Source organism: Myodes glareolus, chromosome 1 (assembly GCF_982192425.1).
Source record: "Myodes glareolus chromosome 1, mMyoGla1.1, whole genome shotgun sequence".
Lineage (NCBI taxonomy): Eukaryota > Metazoa > Chordata > Mammalia > Rodentia > Cricetidae > Myodes > Myodes glareolus.
In genome coordinates this window covers 74,020,095-74,044,308 of record NC_142026.1, presented here as the reverse complement: position 1 = coordinate 74,044,308, position 24,214 = coordinate 74,020,095, and the positions used below count along the sequence as shown (strand labels likewise).

General features: G+C 42.3%; 1 long non-coding RNA gene across 1 annotated transcript in view; it reads left to right on the top strand.

Moving 5' to 3' along the window:
• Positions 1–17,165: 17,165 nt before the first annotated feature.
• The window catches only part of LOC146895921 (uncharacterized), a 136,962-nt gene continuing 129,913 nt past the window's right edge, over positions 17,166–24,214 (top strand). Inside the window, exon 1 of the long non-coding RNA XR_015738736.1 lies at positions 17,166–17,538. This is a non-coding gene — a long non-coding RNA (uncharacterized LOC146895921). The remainder of the gene's footprint in view (positions 17,539–24,214) is intronic.

The window sequence follows — 24,214 nt, the reverse complement described above, 5'->3', positions numbered from 1 at the left end:
TTGTATTTAAATTGAAATGATTGCAAATCTTCAAGCAAAGAAATATATAGATATGTTACTGTTTTAAGATCACCATTACAAAAAGACTTTTTAAAAAAGATCACCATTAGGTGGGTAATGGATGTAAAAGAATCATAAACAGAAAACTGTGATAAAGTCCATAATGATCTGAATCAGTATGGTGAGTCCATCCATATGCTAAGTGGTGTGGGATTCCTGTGTATCCCTAATGCAAATTTTAAATAATGAATATACTTAGAGTTGAATGAGTTAAAAAGATAAGAGTTCTCTGCTCTTATCACACTGAGGAAGTTAGAAAGCTGTTTTATAGTCTCTTACTGGCTCAGGGAACTGACTTTAAAGACACAAGTGTGTTTGTGAATGAACATGTCTGTCAAGAACACATGGCAATGTCTGCTAATGTGTTCCTCTAAAATTGGAAAGGATTTTGTACGGAGAAGACAAACTTGACTGACCATTAATGACAAAAAGAGAGGCACTGTGATATTTCAGGGATACAGAATCCTGTGGAAGGATTAGGCATGGCAACAGACAAGGGTTCTTAGAAGAAGTTCTTTAAGAGTGAGAGAAATGAGCTAATGTGATAACTGGAACCTAGATGAGAGTAGGAGGTGAATTGAGTAATGATACCAACATGCCCACTTGCGTCTCCCTGAACAGTATCAATACCTGGGGACAGCAACACAAACAATTCAGGATGGGACTTTTTAGAGTTCATTTTAAAATGAAAAGAGAAACAATGAAGAACTGAGTCTACCCTCTGTCTGACTTGATCAGAGAATTGAACATGGTCCCCACAGACGGTACCAGGAGGAGTTTTGGGAGGATGAGAACAAGACCTAATTTACTTGCAGAGAGAAGTTAAACTTTTTTTTTCCTAACCACTCTTGTGTTTGTTTTCTGGTAATTTCCTGCTTCCTACTTCTTCATTTCTGTAAGGGCAGTGACTTCTTCTCAACCTTCTCTATCTAAACTTCCTCACAATTTCTTTGTAGTACATTTTTTTTTAAATTTATTTATTTGTTTATAAAAATTTCCACTTCCTCCCCTCCTCCCCATACCCTCCCATTCCCCACACTCCCTCTCCTCCCCCCCACTCCCTCTCCTCCTCCCTCTCCAGTCCTAAGAGCAGTCAGGGTTTCCTGCCCTGTGGGAAGTTCAAGTTCCTCCCCTCTCCCTCCAGGTCTAGGAAGGTGAGCATCCAAACAGACTAGGATCCCAGAAAGCTAGTGCATGCAGACAAAACAAGACCCAGTGCCATTGACAATGGCTTCTCAGTCAGCCCCCATGTCAGTCACATTTGGAGACTCCAGTTTGATCACATGCTCGTTCAGTCCCAGTCCAGCTGGCCTTGGTGAGCTCTCATTCTATCAGTCCCCTTGTATCCGAGGTTGAATGCATCCCAAACGGTTCTGATTTCCTTTTATATGATCTCTCTCCTGCTCCTCATTTGGACCTTGGGGGGCTCAGTCCAGTGCTTCAATGTGGGTCTCCGTCTCTATTTCCATCTATCGTCAGATGAAGGTTCCCTCTAGTCCTGCCTTTCTTGCTCACATTCTCCCTCCTTCTGCTTCTCATTTGGACCTAGGGAGTTAAGTCCAGTGTTCCAATGTGTGTCTCTATCTCTATCTCCATCCATCGCCAGATAAAGGATCTATGGTGATATACAAAATATTCATCAGTATGGTTATGGACCAGGGTCAGTTCAGGTACACATTTCTCTGCTGCCCAGGAAAAAATCTGGGGACCTCTCCTTGGGCCTGGGAAGACCTCCAGAATCAAGAGTCTTGCAAACCCTAAAATGGCTCCCTTAGTTGAGATATATACTTCCCAAGTCCCATATCCATCCTTTCTCCCCCCTCCCATTCCCCCAAGCCATCCCCAATCCTCCCCCTCTCCCTTCTCTCTAACCATCTCCCCTTACTTCCACCCCCCACCCAACCCCCCCTGCACCCAAGTTTGCCTGGCAATCTTGTCTACTTCCAATATCCAAGAGGATAACTATAAGATTTTCTTTTTACCGCCGAGTAAAACTCTAATGTATATATGTTCCACACCTTTTTTAACCATTCTTCTATTGAGGGGCACCTAGGTTGTTTCCATGTTCTGGCTATTACAAATAGTGCAGCTATGAACATAGTTGAACAAATGCTTTTGTAGTATGTTAGGGAATCTTTAGGGTATATTCCCAAGAGTGGTATTGCTGGGTCCTGAGGGAGGTTGACTCCCAGTTTCCTGAGAAACCGCCACACTGATTTCCACAGTGGCTGCACGAGTTTGCATTCCCACCAACAATGGATGAGTGTTCCCCTCACCCCACATCCTCTCCAGCATAGGCTATCGTTGGTGTTTTTGACTTTAGCTATTCTGACAGGTGTAAGATGGTATCTCAAAGTGGTTTTGATTTGCATTTCCCTGATCGCTAAGGAGGTTGAGCATGACCTTAAGTGTCTTCTTGAATTTTGCATGCAAATGGATGGAAATAGAAAACGCTTTACTGAGTGAGGTAAGCCAGACCCAAAAAGAGGAACACGGTATGTATTCACTCATAAATGGATTCTAACCATAATTAAAGGTCTTTGAGCCTATTATTCGTGATCCTAGAGAAGCTAAATAAGAAGATGAACCTGATGAAGATTATTTAGCTATCCACCAGGAGGTAGGAAATAGACAAGAGTCCCAGGTAACCTCGGGTGCAAGGGGGGGTGGGAGGGTCGATGGAGGGGGAGAGGGCTAGAGAGAAGGGAGTAGGGGAGGAACGGGGAAAGCTTGGTGGCCGGGGATGGGGGGGGAGGGAGGTAGGATGAATATGGGATCAGGGAACAATATATTTCAACTAAGGGAGCCATTTTAGGGTTTACAGGAGACTTGATTATATATGGCATCCCAGGTCCAAGGAGAAATCCCCCAGATTGCTCTCTGGACAGAGGAGAGGGTGCCTGAATTGGCCGTGGCCCATGACCATACTGATGTATATTTTGCTTATCACCATAGATCCTTCGTCTGGCGAAGGACGGCTATGCAGTCGGAGGCCCACATTGGAGCACCGGATTGAGCCCCCCGAGGTCCGGAGGGGGAGCGGAAGGAGGAGGAACATGAAAGACGAAATCAGTACTGCGAGGGATGCTATCACCCACTGATACAAGGGAACGGATCTGATGAGAGTTTACCAGGGCCAGTCGGACTGGGACTGAACGAGGACGTAATCTAGCCAGATTCTCGGAATTTGGCCGGATTCTCTGACTGTGGCTGGCCCGGGGTCTTTCTGAAAAGCCATTGACTATGACACTGGGACCTGTTTCCTCTGCATATGCTGGATTTTGGGGATCCAGTCTGTTTGGATGCTTGCCTTCCTGGACCTGGAGGGAGGGGGAGGGAGCTGGAGCTTCCCACAGGGCAGGAAACCCTGACTGCCCTGGGGGACGGAGGGGAAGGAGGGGGGGAGTGGGGGGAGTGGGAGGATGTTGGGAGGGGGGGCGGAAATGGAAACTTTTATAATTTAATAAAATGTACTAAAAAAATAAAAGATTTTCTTCATGTTCACCTTCTTATTTAGATTCTCTAGGATCACGAATAGCATAAAATATCTTGGGGTAACTCTAACCAAGGAAGTGAAAGACCTATTTGACAAGAACTTTAAGTCTTTGAAGAAAGAAATTGAGGAGGATACCAGAAAATGGAAAGACCTCCCCTGCTCTTGGATTGGGAGAATCAACATAGTAAAAATGGCAATTCTACCAAAAGCAATCTATAGATTCAGTGCAATTCCCCCTTTCATTTCAGATCTTATTAATTTGAGTGTTCTTTCTCTGCCGTTTGATTAGTTTGGATAGGGGTTTGTCAATCTTGTTGATTTTCTCCAAGAACCAACTTTTTGTTTCGTTGATTCTTTGGATTGTTTTCTGTGTTTCTATTTTGTTGATTTCAGCCCTCAGTTTGATTATTTCCAGTCTTCTACTCCTCCTGGGTGAGTCTGCTTCTTTTTTTTCCAGAGCTTTCAGGTGTGCTGTTAAGTCTCCAATGTGTGCTTTCTCCATTTTCTTTAATTGGGCACTTAGTGCTATGAACTTTCCTCTTAGCACTGCTTTCATTGTGTTCCATAGGTTTGCGTATGTTGTATCTTTATTTTCGTTAAATTCAAGGAAGACTTTAATTTCTTTCTTTATTTCTTCCTTGACCCAGGGGTGATTCAGTAGTTGACTGTTCAACTTCCATGAGTTTGTAGGCTTTCTGGTGTTAGAATTGTTATTGAATTCTATCTTTATTCCATGGTGATCCGACAAGTCACTGGTGGTTACTAATATGATTTTGTATCTGTGGAAGTTTGCTTTGTTACCGAGTATGTGATCATTTTTTGAGAAGGTTCCATGAGCTGCAGAGAAGGTATATTCTTTCCTATATGGGTGGAATGTTCTATAGATATCTGTTAAGTCCGTTTGATCCATTACCTCTATTAATTCTCTTATTTCTCTGTTGGGTTTCTGTCTGATTGACCTGTCCATTGATGAGAGAGGTGTGTTGAAGTCTCCTACTATTAGTGTGTGTGCTTTGATGACTGCCTTGAGTTCTAAAAGTTTTTCTTTTACATAAGTGGGTGCTTTTATATTAGGGGCATAGATATTCAGGATTGAGACTTCCTCCTGATGAATTCTTCCTGTTATGAATATAAAATGTCCGTCTCCATCTCTTCTGATTGATTTTAGTGTGAAGTCAATTTTGTTGGAAATAGAATGGCCACACCCACTTGTTTCTTAGGTCCGTTTGCTTGAAAAACCTTTTCCCAACCCTTTACTCTGAGTAGATGTCTGTCTTTGTGGTTGAGGTGTGTTTCTTGTAAACAGCAGAATGTTGGATCCTGTTTTCGTATCCAATCTCTTAGTCTGTGCCTTTATATAGGTGAGTTGAGTCCATTAATATTAAGTGATATTAATGACCAGTGGTTGTTGACTCTGGTTATTACTTTTTTATTTTATTTTTTTTGTGTGTAGTAGAGTTTGTGTGTTTCCCTTCTTTGAGTTGTGCTTGTGAAGGATCACTAGATGTCTGAGTTATTGTAGGCAGTGTTGGCAATGTTGGATTCTTTTGGGTTGCAAAAAAATACAGTAATTTTCCCTGTATTACTTTCTTTTTTTTTCTTTTCTTTTTTTTTGTAATTTTATTAAATTATAAAAGTTTCCATTTACGCCCCTCTTCCCAACACCCTCCCACTCCCCCCCTCCCTCTCCTCCTCCCTCTTAGTCCCTAAAGGCAGTCAGGGTTTCCTGCCCTGTGGGAAGTTCAAGTTCCTCCCCCCTCCCTCCAGGTCCAGGAAGGTGAGTATCCAAGCAGACTGGATCCCCAAAATCCAGTATATGCAGAGGAAACATGTCCCAGTGTCATTGCCGATGGCTTTTCAGAAAGACTCCAGGCCAGCCACAATCAGAGAATCCGGCCACATTAAGAGAAACTGGTTGGATCACGTCCTCGTTCAGTCGCAGTCCAGCTGGCCTTGGTAAACTCTCATTAGATCCGTCCCCTTGTATCAGTGGGTGATAGCATCCCTCGCAGACATTATTTCCTTTTTTCATTTTCTTCCTCCTTCTGCTCCTCATTTGGACGTTGGGGGCTGAGTCTGGTGCTCCAATGTGGGTCTCCGTCTGTATCGCCATCCATCGCCAGGTGAAGGATCTATGGTGATAAGCAAAATATTCATCAGTATGGTTATGGGCCAAGGCCGGTTCAGGCACCCTCTCCTCTGTCCAGAGAACAATCTGGGGATCTCTCCTTGGACCTGGGATCCCATATATAATCAAGTCTCCTGTAAACCCTAAAATGACTCCCTAGGTTGAAATATATTCTTCCCTGATCCCATATTCAACCTTCCTTCCTCCCTCCCATCCCGGTCAACCAAGCTTTCTCCATTCCTCCCCTACTCCCTCCTCCCTAACCCTCTCCCCTTCCAACACCCCTCCCACCCCCCCCATGCACCCGAGGTTACCTGGGACTCTTGACTATTTCCTACCTCCCGGCAGATAGCTAAATAATCTTCATCAGGTTCGTCTTCTTATTTAGCTTCTCTAGGATCACGAATAATAGGCTCAAAACCTTTATTTATGGTTAGAATCCACTTATGAGTGAATACATACCGTGTTCCTCTTTTTGGGTCTGGCTTACCTCACTCAGTAAAGCGTTTTCTATTTCCATTCATTTGCATGCAAAATTCAAGATGTCATTGTTTTTTACCGCTGAGTAAAACTCTAATGTGTATAAGTTCCACACCTTTTTTAACCATTCTTCTACTGAGGGGCACCTAGGCTGTTTCCAGGTTCTGGCTATTACAAATAGCGCTGCTATGAACATAGTTGAACAAACGCTTTTGTAGTATGTTCGGGAATCTCTAGGGTATATTCCCAAGAGTGGAATTGCTGGGTCCTGAGGGAGGTTGACTCCCAGTTTCCTGAGAAACCGCCACACTGATTTCCACAGTGGCTGCACAAGTTTGCATTCCCACCAACAATGGATGAGTGTTCCCTTCACCCCACATCCTCTCCAGCATAGGCTATCATTGGTGTTTTTGACTTTAGCTATTCTGACAGGTGTAAGATGGTATCTCAAAGTGGTTTTGATTTGCATTTCCCTGATCACTAAGGAGGTTGAGCATGACCTTAAGTGTCTTCTGGCCATTCGAAGTTCATCTGTTGTGAATTCTCTGTTCAGTTCAGTGCCCCATTTTTTAATTGGGTTAATTAGAGTTTTAGTGTCTAGTTTCTTGAGTTCTTTGTATATTTTGGAGATCAGACCTTTGTCTGATGAGGGGTTGGTGAAGATTTTCTCCCAGTCAGAAGGTAGCCTTTTTGTCTTACTGACAGTGTCCTTTGCTTTACAGAAGCTTCTCAGTTTCAGTAGATCCCATTTATTCATTGTTTCTCTTATTGTCTGTGCTACTGGGGTCCTACTTAGGAAGAGGCCTCCTGTGCCTATATCTTGTAGACTACTTCCCACTTTCTCTTCTATCAGGTTCAAAGTGGACGGATTTATGTTGATGTCTTTAATCCATTTGGACCTGACTTTTGTGCATGGTGATAGGTATAGATCTACTTTCATCCTTCTACAGGTTGACATCCAGTTATGCCAGCACCATTTGTTAAAGATGCTTTCCTTCTTCCATTGTATACCTTTGGCTCCCTTGTCAAAAATTAGGTGCTCATAGGTTTGTGGGTTAATATCCGGGTCTTCTATTCGATTCCAGAGGTCGACTTCTCTGTTCTTATACCAATACCAAGCCGTTTTCAATACTGTAGCTCTGTAATAGAGTTTGAAGTCAGGGATGGTAATGCCTCCTGAAGTTCCTTTATTGTATAAGATTGTTTTGGCTATCCTGGGTTTTTTGTTTTTCCATATAAACTTGATTATTGTTCTCTCAAGTTTGGTGAAGAAGTTTGATGGGATTTTGATGGGGATTGCATTGAATCTATAGATTGCTTTTGGTAGAATTGCCATTTTTACTATGTTGATTCTCCCAATCCAAGAGCAGGGGAGGTCTTTCCATTTTCTGGTATCCTCCTCCATTTCTTTCTTCATAGACTTAAAGTTCTTGTCAAATAGGTCTTTCACTTCCTTGGTTAAAGTTACCCCAAGATATTTTATGCTATTTGTGGCTATCATGAAAGGTGATGTTTCTCTGATTTCCCTTTCTGCTTCTTTATCCTTTGTGTATAGGAGGGCTACCGATTTTTTGGATTTGATCTTGTATCCTGCCACACTACTAAAGGTGTTTATCAGCTGTAAGAGTTCTTTGGTAGAGTTTTTGGGGTCACGTATGTACACTATCATATCGTCAGCAAATAACGAAAGTTTAACTTCATCCTTTCCAATTCGAATCCCCTTGATCTCCTTATGTTGTCTTATTGCTATTGCTAGAACTTCAAGCACTATGTTGAAGAGGTATGGAGAGAGTGGACAGCCTTGTCGTGTTCCTGATTTTAGTGGAAAGGCTTTGAGTTTCTCTCCATTCAATTTGATGTTAGCTGTCGGCTTGCTGTATATTGCTTTTATTATATTTAGGTATGATCCTTGTATCCCCAGTCTCTCCAACACCTTTATCATAAATGGGTGTTGAATTTTGTCAAATGCTTTTTCAGCATCCAATGAAATGATCATATGGTTTTTTTCTTTCAGTTTATTTATATAATGGATTACATTGATAGATTTGCGTATGTTGAACCATCCCTGCATCTCTGGGATGAAGCCTACTTGATCATAATGGATAATTTTTCTAATGTGTTCTTGGATTCGGTTTGCCAGTATTTTATTGAGAATTTTCGCGTCGATGTTCATGAGTGAGATTGGCCTGTAATTCTCTTTCTTGGTTGTGTCTTTGTGTGGTTTTGGTATTAGGGTAACTGTAGCTTCATAAAAGGAGTTTGGCAATGACTCTTCTGTTTCTATATTATGGAATACATTAAGGAGTATAGGTATTAGCTCTTCCTGGAAGTTCTGGTAGAATTCTGCATTGAAACCATCTGGTCCTGGGCTTTTTTTGGTAGGGAGATTTTTGATAACAGCTTCTAATTCTTCGCGACTAACAGGTCTATTTAGATTGTTCACCTGTTCTTGGTTCAACTTTGGTATATGGTACTTATCTAAAAAAATGTCCATTTCTTTTACATTTTCCAACTTTGTGGCATATAAATTTTCGTAGTAAGATCTAATGATTCTCTGGATTTCCTCTGTGTCTGTGGTTATGTCCCCCTTTTCATTTCTGATCCTATTAATTTGCATGTTCTCTCTCTGCCATTTGATTAGTTTGGATAGGGGTTTGTCAATCTTGTTGATTTTCTCCAAGAACCAGCTTTTTGATTCATTGATTCTTTGGATTGTTTTCTCTGTTTCTATTTTGTTGATTTCAGCCCTCAGTTTGATTATTTCCAGTCTTCTACTCCTCCTGGGTGAATCAGCTTCTTTTTTTTCTAGGGCTTTCAAGTGTGCTGTTACGTCTCCAATGTGTGCTTTCTCCGTTTTCTTTATTTGGGCACCTATTGCTATGAACTTTCCTCTTAGCACTGCTTTCATAGTGTCCCATAGGTTTGAGTAAGTTGTGTCTTTGTTTTCATTAAATTCAAGGAAGTCTTTAATTTCTTTCTTAATTTCGTCCTTGACCCAGGGGTGATTTAGTAGTTGACTGTTCAACTTCCATGAGTTTGTTGACTTCCTGGGGGTAGCATTGTTGTTTAATTCTAATTTTAATCCATGGTGATCTGACAAGACACAGGTGGTTACTAATATTTTTTTGTATCTGTGGAAGTTTGCTTTGTTACCGAGTATGTGGTCAATCTTCGAGAAGGTTCCATGAACTGCAGAGAAGAAGGTATATTCTTTCCTATTTGGGTGGAGTGTTCCATAGATGTCTGTTAAATCCATTTGATTCAATACCTCCAATAAATCTCTTAATTCTCTGTTTGGTTTCTGTCTGATTGACCTGTCCATTGGTGAGAGAGGAGTGTTGAAGTCTCCTACTATTAGTGTGTGTGGTTTGATGACTGCCTTGAGTTCTAGAAGAGTTTCTTTTACATATGTGGGTGCCTTTATATTAGGGGCATAGATATTCAGGATTGAGACTTCTTCCTGATGAGTTGTTCCTGTTATGAGTATGAAATGTCCATCTCCATCTCTTCTGATTGATTTTAGTTTGAAGTCGATTTTGTTAGATATTAGAATGGCCACACCCGCTTGTTTCTTAGGTCCATTTGCTTGGAAAACCTTTTCCCAACCCTTTACTCTGAGTAGGTGTCTGTCTTTGTGGTTGAGGTGTGTTTCTTGTAAACAGCAGAATGTTGGATCCTGCTTTCATATCCAATCTCTAAGTCTGTGCCTCTTTATAGGTGAATTGAGTCCATTGATATTAATAGATATTAATGACCAGTGGATGTTGACTCCAGTCATTTTTTTTTGGGTAGTAGAGTGTATGTGTTTTCCTTCTTTGAGTTGTGCTAGTGAAGGGTTGCTAGATGTCTGAGTTATTGTAGTCAGTGTTGGCAATGTTGGATTCCTTGGGATGTACTTTTCCTTCTAATATTCTCTGTAAGGTTGGATTAGTAGTTACGTATTGTTTAAATTTGTTTTTATCCTGGAATATTTTGTTTTCTCCGTTGATAGTGAATGAAAGCTTGGCTGGGTCTATTAGTCTGGGCTTGCATCCATGGTCCCTTAGTTTCTGCAGTACCTCTATCCAGGACCTTCTGGCTTTCATGGTTTCTATAGAGAATTCTGGTGTAAGTCTGATAGGTTTACCTTTATAGGTTACTTGACCTTTTTCCTTTGCAGCTCTTAATATCCTTTCTTTAATCTGAATGCTTTGTGTTTTGATTATTATATGGCGAGGGGATGTTTTTTTCTGATCCAGTCTATTCGGTGTTCTGTATGCTTCTTGCACCTTCATAGGAATATCACTCTTTAGGATGGGAAAGTTTTCTTCTATAATTTTGTTGAATATATTTTCTGGTCCTTTGATCTGCAGTTCTTCTCCTTCTTCGATCCCTATTATTCTTAGATTTGGTTTTTTTATTGTGTCCCAGATTTCTTGAATGTTTTGTGATGAGAATTTATTGGATTTGCTGATTTCTTTGATAAGAGCATTTATTTTCTCTATGGTATCTTCAGACTCTGAGATTCGTTCTTCCATCTCTTGTATCCTATTGGTTATGCTTGATTCTGTAATCTCTGTTCGTTTACCTTGATTTTCCATATCCAGCCGGCCCTCGTTTTGTGTTTTCTTCATTGACTCCATTTCAGTTTTCAATTCTTGAACTGTTTCCATTACCAGCTTGATTGTTTTTTCTTGGTTTCCCAGTGTATCATTCATTGATTTGCTCATTTCTTCGAACTTTTTGTTATATTTCTCATCCATTTCTTTACTCATTTCTTCAATCTTTTTGTTGTACTTCTCATCCAGTTCTTTAAGGGAGTTATTCATATCCTGTTTAAGGGACTCTATTGCTTTCATAATGGCATTTTTGTCCGCTTCTACTGAATTAAGAGGTTCAAGACCTTCTATTGTAGGGTCATTGGTATCTGGTGTTTTCATGTTGTTTTTTAGATTGTTGGAGGAGTTCTTGCCTTGGCGTCTGCCCATCTCTTCCTTCAAATGCTCTCTATTGGAACCTCTGGTACCAGGTCAGGTTCCCTTGTTGGGCAGGGACTTCACTGACAGAAGGTCTACCTTTCGGCAGGTAGTCTATTGAAACACAGGCCCTCCCTCCTGACGAGTTGCACTCACAGCCCCGGCACAGCGCACAAGGGAGCTGCTCTGGGGAGATCTTGTGGCCCCGGAGGGAAGGGGGGGAAGAGAGGAAGGTGTGCCTGGATAAAGACTGGGACAGGATTCGGGAGAGCTCTGCAGGGAGAAGCCTCCTCTGCCTGGTGATGAGAAAGTCGAGGGGGGCGGGGAAAGACTGAATTTCTCCTAGCCAAAGCCCCCGGGACAGGAGAAAACTCACCCCTCCTCCAATGGATGTCTGCTAGAAGATCACTGTCTCTTGCTGGCCAGGATTGTGGCTGAGCTGAGACAGAGCTTACCTGTCCTCAGGCAGGGTCTCAAAGCAAAGGAAATGCCCCTGCCATCCTGAGCCCACAGCCCAGGCCCAGCGTGCAAGGGAGCAGCTCTGGGACGATCTTGTGGCCCCAGAGGGGAGGGGAGAAGAGAGGAAGGTGTACCTGGATATAGGCTGGGATAGGATTTGGGAGAGCTCCGCAGGGAGGACCCACCTCTGCCTGGTGACCAGAAAGTCGAGGGGGACGGGTAAAGTCTGAATTCCTCTCAGCCAAAGCCCTCGGGACAGGAGAAAACTCACCCCTCCTCCAAAGGATGTCTGCTAGAAGATCACTGTCTCTTGCTCCCAGGAGTGTGGCTGAGCTGAGACAGAGCTTGCCTGTCCTCAGGCAGGCTCTCCAAGCAAAGGAAATGCCCCTGCCGGCCTGAGCCCACAGTCCAGGCCCAGCGTGCAAGGGAGCAGCTCTGGGGAGATCTTGTGGCCCCAGAGGGGAGGGGGGAAAGAGAGGAAGGTGTACCTGGATAAAGGCTAGGACAGAATTCGGGAGAGCTCCGCAGCGAGGGCCCGCCTCTGCCTGGTGACCAGAAAGTCGAGGGGGGCGGGGAAAGTCTGAATTCCTCCCAGCCAAAGCCCTCGGGACAGGAGAAAACTCACCCCTCCTCCAAAGGATGTCTGCTAGATTACTGTCTCTTGCTGGCCAGGAGTGTGGTGGAGCTGAGACAGAGCTTACCTGTCCTCAGGCAGGGTCTCAAAGCAAAGGAAATGCCCCTACCAGCCTGAGCCCACAGTCCAGGGTCAGCGTGCAAGGGAGCAGCTCTGGGGAGATCTTGTGGCCCCAGAGGGGAGGGGGGAAGGGAGGAAGGTGTACCTGGATAAAGGCTAGGACAGGATTCAGGAGAGCTCTGCAGGGAGGGCCCGCCTCTGCCTGGTGACCAGAAAGTCGAGGGGGGCGGGGAAAGTCTGAATTCCTCCCAGCCAAAGCCCTAGGGACAGGAGAAAACTCACCCCTCCTCCAAAGGATGTCTGCTAGAAGATTACTGTCTCTTGCTGGCCAGGAGTGTGGTTGAGCTGAGACAGAGCTTACCTGTCCTCAGGCAGGGTCTCAAAGCAAAGGAAATGCCCCTACCAGCCTGAGCCCACAGTCCAGGGTCAGCGTGCAAGGGAGCAGCTCTGGGGAGATCTTGTGGCCCCAGAGGGGGAGGGGGGAAAAAGCTTTCTTTATGGCTGGATTTGTGGCTACGAATTGTTTAAATTTGTTTTTATCCTGGAATATTTTGTTTTCTCCGTTGATAGTGGACAATAGCTTGGCTGGGTATAGTAGTCTGGACTTGCATCCATGGTCTCTTAGTTTCTGCAGTACCTGCATCCAGGACCTTCTGGCTTTCATGGTTTCCATAGAGAAGTCTGGTGTAAGTCTGATATGTTTACCTTTATAAATTACTTGACCTTTTTCCTTTGCAGCTCTTAATATCCTTTCTTTAATCTGAACATTTTGTGTTTTGATTATTATATGGCGAGGGGATTTTTTTTTTTGATCAAGTCTATTTGGTGTTCTGTATGCTTCTTGAATCTTCATAGGAATATCGTTCTTTAGGTTGGGGAAGTTTTCTTCTATAATTTTGTTGAATATATTTTCTGGGCCTTTGATCTGCCATTCTTCTCCTTCTTCTATCCCTATTAATCTTAGATTTGGTTTTTTTTATTGTGTCCCAGATTTCTTGAATGTTTTGTAATGAGAATTTGTTGAATTTGCCATTTTCTTTGGTCAGAGCGTTTATTTTCTCTATGGTGTCTTCATAATCTGAGATTCGTTATTCTATCTCTTGTATTCTATTGGTTATGCTTGATTCTGTAGTCTCTGCTCATTTACCTACATTTTTCATATCCAGCTGGCCCTCGGTTTGTGTTTTCTTCATTGCCTCCATTTCAGTTTTCAATTTTTGAACTGTTTCCATTACCTGTTTGATTGTTTTTTCTTGGTTTCCCAGGGTATCATTCACAGATTTACTCATTTCTTCAAACTTTTTGTTATACTTCTCATTCAGTTCTTTAAGGGAGTTATTCATATCCTGTTTAAGGAACTCTATTGCTTTCATAATGGCACTTTTTCCCACTTCTCCTGGATTAAGGTATTCAAGTCCTTCTACTGTAGGGTCGTTGGGATCTGGTGTTCTCATGTTGTTTTTCAGATTGTTGGAGCAGTTCTTGCCTTGGCGTCTGCCCATCTCTTCCATCAAATGTTCTCTATTAGATCTTCTGATACCAGGTCAGGTTCCCTTGTTGGGCAGGGACCTCACTGACACAGGGCCCTCCAGTCCTCAGGCAGGCTATTGAAACACAGGAGCTGCCTCCTGCCGGGTTGCACTTACTGCCCAGGCTCAGCGAGCAAGACAGCTGAGCTGGGGAAATTTTATGGTCCCAGTGTAAAGGGAGGAATAGAGGAAGGTGTACCTGAATCAAAGCTGGGATGGGAGGCAGGAGAGCTTAGCAGGGTGGAGCCACCACTGCAGGGTGACCAGGGAGTCAAGGGGGTTGGGGAAAGTCTGAACTCCTCCTTGCCGGGCTTCTGCCGTGGGCCAGGAGCAACCTCACCCCTCTGATGTATGTCCACCAGAGGCTCAGTGTCTGTTGCTGGCCAGGAATGTCGCTGATCTGACACAGGGCCCACCTGTCCTCAGGCAGGCTATTGAAACACAGGAACTGCCTCCTGCTGGGTTGTGCTTACTGCCCAGGCCCAGCAAGGAAGGCAGCTGAGCTGGGGAATTTTTATGGCCCCAGAAGGAAGGGAGGAATAGAGGAAGTTGTACCTGGATGAAAACTGGGATGGGAGGAGAGCTTAGCAGGGTGGAGCCACCAAAAAGGAAGGTTTTAACATTAACAAAGCAATGCTACATATAACAAAACAGTTATAAAGCAAGAATTATCGTTACAGTATTTATATCTATTTAATCTTTTATCATAACTAAGGAAAATTTTAACTATTTTTTTAAATTTCATCAGAGTTAAGTCCAGTGTTCCAATGTGGATCGCCATCTCCAACTCCATCCATCACCAGATGAAGGATCTGGGACTCTTGTCTATTTCCAAACTCCAGGAGGAAAACTACCTGAATTTTCTTCAGGTTCACCCTCCTATCCAGCGTCTCTAGGATCATGAATAATAGGCTCAAAGACCTTTAATTATGGCTAAAATCCACTTATGAGTGAATACATACCATATTCCTCTTTTTGGGTCTGGCTTACCTGACTCAGTAAAGAGTTTTCTTTTCTTTTCTTTTCAAACGAGGAGCAGAAGGAGGAAGAACATGAAAAAGGAAATCGCTCCCGCGAGGGGTGCGATCACCCACTGATACAAGGGGACTGATCTAATGAGAGTTCACCAAGGCCAGTTGTCTGGGACTGAGCGAGCATGTAATCCAGCCAGATTCTCTGAAGGAGGCGGGACTCTCTGAATGTGGCTGGCCTGGAGTCTTCCTGAAAAGCCATTGACAATGACACTGGGACTTGTTTCCTCTGCATATACTGGATTTTTGGGATCCAGTCTGTTTGGATGCTCATCTTCCTGGACCTGGAGGGAGGGGGGAGGAGCTTGAACTACCCAGAGGGCGGGAGACCCTGACTGTTATTGGGGATGGAGAGGGAGGAGGGGAGGGAGTGGGGGGAGTGGGAGGGTGTTGGGAGGAGGGGCGGAAATGGAGATTTTTGTATTTTAATAAACTTTGGGGGAAAAAAATAAAAAAAAGAAAACACTTCTGAAAAAATAAATAAATAAATAAATAAATAAATTTCATCAGAGACACCAAAAGGACATAATATTACCTAAGTTAACTGAGAGTGTATTATAAGCAACACAGTGACCTTTTTATGTGTTCTTGGATTCAGATTCAAAGTATTTGTTGACTATTTTTGCATCGATGTTCATAAGGAAAATTGGTCTGTAATTCTCTTAGTTGAGTCTTTAGATGCATTGTACATTAGGGTTACTATGGTCTCTTTAAATGAATTAAGCAACATTCCTTCTGTTTCTACACTATGGAATAATTTGAGAAGTATTCACAGTCACTCATCTTTGAAAGTATGATAGAATTCTGTAAGTAGCCCTTCTAGACCTAGGCTTTTTGGGTTAACTTTTAATGACTGCTTCTATTTAACTAGTAATTGTATATTAAAATTGTTAATCTGATCATGGTTTAACTTTGGCAAATAGTATATATTGAGAAAATTATTCATTTCTTTTAGATTTTTTAATTATGTAGAATACAGGTTTTTAAGGAAAGTCCTTATGATTCTCTGTATTGCCTTGGTGTCTGTTATGTTTCTCTTTTCATTTCTAATTTCTACCTTTTAGTTACTTTGATTAAGTGTTTGCCTATCTTACTAATTTCCCAAAGAACTAACTCTTCGTTTCATTTATTTTTGCATTTTTGTTGTTTCTATTTTATTGATTTCACACTGAGTTTGATTATGTCTTGCTGTTCATTCTCTTTAGGTGTGATTTCTTTTTTCTTATAGAGCTCTCAGGTGTGCTGCTAAGTTACGAGCATGAGATCTCCAGATTTTTGTGTAAGTACCTAGTCCTGTAAACTTGCCTCTTGTTATGGTCTTCATCATGCTGTATATTCATTTTCATTCAATTCTAGAATTTCTTTCATTGCTTTCATTCCTATGCTGACCCACTTTTCATTCAACTGAGAGTTATTCAGTTGCCATGAGTTTGTAGGCTTTCTGTTGTTGATATCAGCTTTAATTAGCGGTGGCTAGATAAGCTGCCAGCTGTTGTTTCCATTACCTTATATCTGGTAAGACTTGTTTTTTGTCTAATTATATTGCCAATTTTGTCAATTTTGGATGAGTTTTTTTTTGCATAGAACTTTTTTATTTATTTTTATTTTATTATTATTACTAATAATAATTTATAAAAATTTCCACTTCCTCCCCTCCTCCTAATACCCTCCCACTCCCCCCACTCACTCTCCTCCTCCCCACTCCCCCTCCTCCTTCCTCTCCAGTCCTAAGAGCAGTCAGGGTTTCCTGCCCTCTGAGAAGTTCAAGTTCCTCCCCCCTCCCTCCAGGTCTAGGAAGGTGAGCATCCAATCAGACTAGGATCCCAAAAAGTCAGTACGTACAGACGAAAGCAGTCCCAGTGCCATTATTAATGGCTTCTCAGACAGCCCCCATGTCAGCCACATTCAGAGAGTCCGGTTTGATCACATGCTCGTTCAGTCCCAGTCCAGCTGGCCTTGGTGAGCTCTCATTAGATCAGTCCCCTTGTATACGTGGGTGAACGCTCCCCTTGCGGTCCTGACTTCCTTGCTCATGTTCTCCCTCCTTCTGCTCCTCATTTGTACCTTGAGGGCTCAGTCCAGTGCTTCAGTGTGGGTTTCTGTCTCAATCTCCATCTATCATCGGATGAAGGTTCCCTCTGATCATGACTTCCTTGCTCACGTTCTCCCTCCTTCTGCTTCTCATTTGGACCTAGGGAGTTAAGTCCTGTGTTCCAATGTGAGTCTGTCTCTATCCCCATCCATTGCCAGATGAAGGTTCTATGGTGATATGCAAAATATTCATCAGTATGGTTATGGGCCAAGGCTGGTTCAGGCACCCTCTCCTCTGCTGTCCAGGGAACAATCTGGGGATCTCTCCTTGGGCCTGGGAACCCCTCTACAATCAAGTCTCTTGCAAACCCTAAAATGGCTCCCTTAGTTGAGATATATACTTCCCTGCTCCGATATCCATCCTTCCTCACTCCCCCCATCCCATTCCCCCAAGGTCTCCCCCCATCCTCCCCTTCTCCCTTCTCTCTAACCATCTCCCCTTACTTCCACCCCCCATCCCCGGTGCACCCAAATTTGCCTGGCAATCTTGTCTACTACCAATATCCAAAAAGATAACTATATAATTTTTTTCAGGTTCACCTTCTTATTTTGCTTCTCTAGGATCACGTATTATAGGCTCAAAGACCTTTAACTATGGCTAGAATCCACTTATGAGTGAGTACATACCATATTCCTCTTTTTGGGTCTGGGTTACCTCACTCAGTAAATCGTTTTCTATTTCCATCCATTTGCATGCAAAATTCAAGATGTCATTGTTTTTTTACCACTGAGTAAAACTCCAATGTGTATATGTTCCACACCTTCTTTAACCATTCTTCTATTGAGGGGCACCTAGGTTGTTTTCAGGTTCTGGCTATTATAAGTAGTTCAGCTATAAACATAGTTGAACAAATACTTTTGCAGTATGTTAGGGTATCTCTTGGGTATATTCCCAAGAGTGGAATTCCTGGGTCCTGAGGTAGGTTGACTCCCAGTTTCCTGAGAAACTGCCACACTGATTTCCACAGTGGCCACACAAGTTTGCATTCCCACCAACAATGGATGAGTGTTCCCCTCACTCCACATCCTCTCCAGCATAAGCTATCATTGGTGTTTTTGAGTTTAGCTATTCTGACAGGTGTAAGATGGTATGTCAGAGTTGTTTTGATTTGCATTTCCCTGATCGCTAAGGAGGTTGAGCATGACCTTAAGTGTCTTTTGGCCATTCGAACTTCTTCTGTGGAGAATTCTCTGTTCAGTTCAGTACCCCAATTTTTAATGTATTACACATATGTGTGTTTTATCTATATATTTTTCTCTGAACCACATATGTGCCTCATGTCTATTGAGACAAGAGGAGGGCACCACATCCATGGAACTGGGGTTACAGAAAAGTTTAAGCTGCCTTTGATATCCTGAGAATCAAACCCCATATTCTCTTGGAAAGCAGCCAGTATTTCTTAAAAGTTAGCCATCTCTCAAGTCCCTCAATAATTATTATAGAGGTAAATTAATTGAGTCGGGAATGCAAAAGTCAGAGAGGGTATAAATGGATTTAAAGACTCAGATACAAGAGAAGAGAGACTCTCTTTACCCTGAACAACGAACCAAGCAGAAAGGGATCCTGTAGTGGAGGCTGCTTGTTGATTCCCAGCCACCCAGGTAGCTTAGACCTGAAATAATCACACAGAAACGGTATCAATTAAATCACTGCTTGGCCCATTAGCTCTATCTTTATATTGGCTGGCTCTTACATATGAATTTAACCTATTTCTATTCATCTGAATATCACCACATGGCTGTGGCTTAATTGGTAATGTTCCCAGTGTCTATCTCCGGCAGCTCCATGGCTTCTCTCTGACTACACCCTTCTTTCTCCCAGCATACAGCCTAGCTTTCACTGCCTAGTTCTGTTCTTCCCTTGCCATAGGTTCAAAGCAGTGCTCTATTCATTAACCAATAAAAGAAACACATAGACAGAAAGGGTCTCCCACACCAGGATCACAAAAGGTATTTTATTCAAGTAACACCAAATAGAAGCAAAAATGTTGATACTGATAACATTTAAAACACTTTTAAATCTAAGCTATGGAAAGATAAAATTCATAATATCACAATAAAAGCCACCAAGTCATCATGGGAGTTACAATTGCTACAACTGGTGATGGCAGTTTCAGAGTATATTCTAACATGAGAGTTCAGTTCTTTTTTTTTTCTTTGTGAAAATATATTTACTGAGTTGTTCCTATTTTGTATACTGCTAAATACCTTGCAATATAGCTTTCCTAAAGGTTGCTGTTGGGAAGAAAAAGTAGCTTTTTTGCTACAAGCCAAAGCTTGTAGCAAAAGTTCCATGGTGAGTTTTGTCTTATTGGGTATGGAGTGCTGTGCTGTAACTGTGCTCCCTCTGCTGACCTTGTAGGAGAAATGATTCTTTTTCCTCTCTCCCATGTGGCAGACACCTGTCCTAAGATGTGATCTATTGAAAACATTCACTATAGAGGCTATTTTTACATCTGCCATACTGCAGTACATTATAGTGATCTGGCAAAACATTCATTGATTTGAAGCAGCTTCCCATATTGGCCCCAGCTATCGAGATAAATGTATTATGGACAATCAGCAGCACCAGTCATAGGTTTCCCGTTGTATCAGACACCGCTCAAAGTTATATTTAAAGTTTTTAAATTGCTTTATTAGGATATATATTTTTCTCTGCTCCACTTCCTTCCTCTCCCCTCCCTTTCTATCCTCTTCCACGATCCCTATATTACCAATTTAGAGAGTTAAGTTCTTGATTTCCTTCAGGTATAAGAAGACAATACCAAATGCTGGACAAAAAATTGGTGAGTTGATGCCTAAACTTATCTACACTAACAGATGGGTTTTCCATTTTGGGGGTGGTATTTCTTTTCTTTTTAAAAGACAGAGCCTCTCTGTGTAGTCCTGGTTGTCCCAAAACTCACTATTTGGATCTGGATAGCCTTGAATACACAGAGATCTGCCTATTTCTGACTCTTGTGTGTTAGGATTAAAGGTGTTTGTCACCATGCTTGTCAGATGGTTTTTTTTAACAGGTGTGGTCCTCCATGGAGAAGACTGTTTTCCCCACTCTCAGCTTGTTTTCTTTACGTGTAGTTCTTTGCAAACGTATGTTTTATTTTCTTTTCAAAAATTTTATTTATTTTTTTTTATTTTACATTCTGGTTGCTGTTTCCCCTCCCTCCTCTCCTGCCATTCTCTCCCCCTATCTCTCCTCCACCTCTCCAATCCACTCTTCCTCTGCTTCTGTTGAAAAGGGGGTTAGCCTCTAATAGTTATCAACAAAGCATGACATATCATGTTGCCCTAAGTCTAAGCTCCTTTTCTTGTATTTAGACTGGGGAGGGCAATCCACTGTGGGGAATAGGTTGGGGACAGCTCCTATTCCCATTGTTAGCAGTACCACAAATAGATCAAGCTACACAACTGTCACATACATGTGGAGGGCTTATGTTGATCCCATGCAGGCTCCCTGTGACTTCCTATGAGCCAGGCTAATTGTTTCTCTGGGTTGTCTTATGATGCACTTGACTCCTTTGGCTCCTATATTTCTTCCTCCCTCTTTTCAGCTGGATTCTCTGTGCTTGACATAATGTTTGGTTGTGAGTCCCTGCAACCGTTTCCATCATTTATTGGATGAAGGCTGTCTGACAAAACAATTGTAATATTCACCAATCTGATCATTGGGGATAGCCAGTTCAGGCACCCTCTCTTCTATTGCTGGGATCATTCTTGTAGATTCCTGGGAGTCTGTCTTGCATCAAGTTTCCACCTGAATCTGAAAATTCCTCATTTCCAAACATCTCTTTCAGCACTCTCCCCTTCCACCCACCCACAGCCTGATACCTCAAGTTCCCATTCCCACCTGCCCTCCATCTGCCCAGGAAACCTCTTATTTCCCCCTTCCCAGGGAGATTCACACATCCCCCTTGGGCCTTCCCTTTTACCTAATTTCTCTGGGTCTGTAGTTTGTAGCAAGGATATCTTTTACTATACAGTTACTATCCTCTTATGAGTGGATATGTTTGTCTTTCTGGGTCTGGTTTCTCTCACTCAGAATAATATTTTTCTAGTTCTATGCATTTGCCTTAAAATTTCCTGGTGTCATTGTTTTTAACAGCTGGGTAATCCTCCATCATGTAAATGTACCACAGTTTTCTTATTCATTCATATGTTGAGAGACATCTTGATTGTTTCTAGGTTCTGGGTGTTATAAATAAAGCTTCTATGAACATATTTGAGCCAGTGTCCTTGTTGTGTGATTGAGCATCTTTTGGGTGTATGTCCAAGAATGATCTAGCTATATCCTGAAGTACATTGATCCCCAATTATTCTGAGAAACTGCCACATTGATTTCCAAAGTGGTTGTACAAGTTTGCACTCCCACCAGCAATGGAGGAGTCAAACCCACAGTTTTTAAATAGTAAAATCCATATATAACATGAAACTCACTTTATCTTTAAAGACCAACATAGGCAGGAAGTTAATGGATGGGAAAAAAAGCTAGAGGGCAAGAAAGACCCAGGAAGAAGGTGCAAGAAATGCCTGACTATGAAACCATGTTTAATTAAATCATCAAGACAAATGTCTGACTCTAAATAAAGAATAGCATGTGTCATCAGAATTGGAGACTATTTACTGATAACAGAGTCTAGATACATGGAGCTCATGGGCCAATATGGGCCCTTGGTCTTTTTGGACACCAAGATGAAACTCAGTCCCCTTGGTTGTGTCCTGCTGGGATTCTGGAGCTATTTGTAGACTTTTATTGGTTGTACCAAGCTTCTCAAATGATTGACCCCAGGACTAGCAAGACTACCCCAGCCTGGGCCATATGGACACCGTTTCACAGCTTGTAACTTTGAAGGGTAGGGACTGTAAACGAAAAAACAAGAGTGAGTAGTCATTCTCTGGTGGACAGGATCCAGCCTAGAAATCCTGAAATAGGAGTTGATACATTTTGGGGTAAGAAGGCATCATCACAGATGTCCCTTACCTGTGGGGAAACTGGTTCTAAAAGAAAGCAGTCTGCACTGGCCTTATCCTATAGCCACACTACTGAATATCTTGCATATCACCATAGAACCTTCATCCGACGATGGATGGAGATAGAGACAGAGACCCACATTGGAGCACTGGACAATGGCACTGAGTTTTGATTCTACTGCATGGACTGGCCTTGTGGGAGCCTAGTCTGTCTGGATGCTCACCTTCTTAGACCTGGAGGGAGGCGGGAGGACTTTAAACTTTCCACAGATCAGGAAACCCTGACTTCTATTAGGACTGGAGAGGGAGGGGGAGAGGGAGTGGGAAGAGTGGGAGGGTATTGGGAGGAGGGAAGTGGAAATTTTTATAAATAAATAAATAGGAAGGAAGAAAGAAAGAAAGAAAGAAAGAAAGAAAGAAAGAAAGAAAGAAAGAAGGAAGGAAGGAAGGAAGGAAGGAAGGAAGGAAGAAGGAAGGAAGGAAGGAAGGAAGGAAGGAAGGAAGGAAAGAAAGAAAGAAAGAAAGAAAGAAAGAAAGAAAGAAAGAAAGAAAGAAAGTCAATTTAACAATGTCTACCAGGACTCCGAAGAAAGGGATGAAGGAGTGTGAAGCTTCTTCTTCAATTTGGGCTGATCTTGGCATCCTGAGTCCTTTGCCTGACTTTTTGCATCATTCACAATGCTCCTGGACTTCTCACCTTGATTCTGAATGTCCTCATCCCAGCTTCCAGCACTCTTAAATCACAGGTACAATTTCAGCCTCTCACACAGTGAGAAAATGGATCCCAGGGTCAGATCCAGCCAGAAAAATTTACACCTGCAATGGATTATACTCAGCTCCAAATTGGAAGTCAGTGTTAATCCCTTTGTGTGCCTCAAATGTCCCAAGAGCAAACTGACGATGAACTTCCCTGGTGCTGTACAAAAACACAGTGAGACTGGAGAGCCTGGTGAAAACTAATCAGTTATGTGGAAAGCTGGAATGTATCGGATGGCCATTGCCATCCCCTGTCTCCAGGTCCCTGACATGGACCGGATATAGAAGAAGAGCTTGGAAATGTCAGGGTCCATGTTGTCTCTGCTCTGTTCATCCAGCCCTTTGTCTCTTTGTTTCCTGCAGGTGTTCCATCTTCCATCTCATTTCTGAAGTCTTGGTTGGTATCATCAGTGTGAATGACATCAGGAAGACTGTCTTTCTTCCCTAAGGCAAAAGAATGTGTCTTTTTAGCCTTTACCTTGGTATTTCTCCTGCATCCTTATACTGTGTCAAGTGTTGAGTGTACATTGATGGGGATCAGGATCCCAAGGTCTGTGTGGGTGCTATTGGGGATTTCAGACCTGCTCTATCCCTTTGTACTGATTTTCTGTACTGGCAATGATCAGCACAATTGTGAGTATGTTAGAAATGGTAGTTACACAGAAAGTACTGAAGTGAGAATTTAAACCTAACATTACTCTTTTTCTCCTCACCCTCACCCGCCTTTTCCTTACATTGTTTCTCACCTTAAACTCTTTGAATGGGATTGATAATAGACTAAATAAAATATTTACTTAACCATCTTCAAAAATGTTAGAGGAAGATGGTAAGATTGGAATCCACCCAGATTAGGGCACAAGCAGATCTAGAATGGACACCACTAAACTTATCACGTGGACAAGGAGGCAGAGGTAGTAATGACAGTCTGAGAATTAGTGGTGTGATGAGGGTCAGCCTGGTCTCTCCCTTGTCTGCAGACCCTTTTCTACTCTGAGGTAGAATCCTCTAAAGGGTCTGTGATGTTTATATCTGCTTCCCTGAGGAGTACATACAACATCTGTTTATATCTTCTTAGTCATATTTTAAAATCTTCCCTATTCATCTGCTGGAAATAAATATAGCCACATAAACACATATATACAAAAATCCTACAAATCCCAGTCCTACTAAAGAGGAAAAAATGGCAGAAAGTCAAATTATTCCTACTTTCACCTACAGTGGTCCCTCTAGTCCCATCTGTCACTTTCTGTGCATTTTTAATTACAGATGATCCATCTAGAACCAAGAAATAGTTTAGTATAAAAATGGCATACTTTCTCTTCCTATTTGGCAACATTTACAAAACCTAGCCAGCCCTGTTATAAGGATACCCATGGATGAGAGAGCCTCCTTAGCAGACCACAAAGTCAGGAAGCACTGGATAATGGTCTGACCTAGAGAGTCACTGTCTCAACTGGATATTGAGGTCATGTCAATGCCCCCCATAAATTGGAAGGATAACCCAAGACCTGAGTGATAGAGACAGTCCTAAACATCCAGAATGCCTAAGTCACAGTAGTGGAAGAGA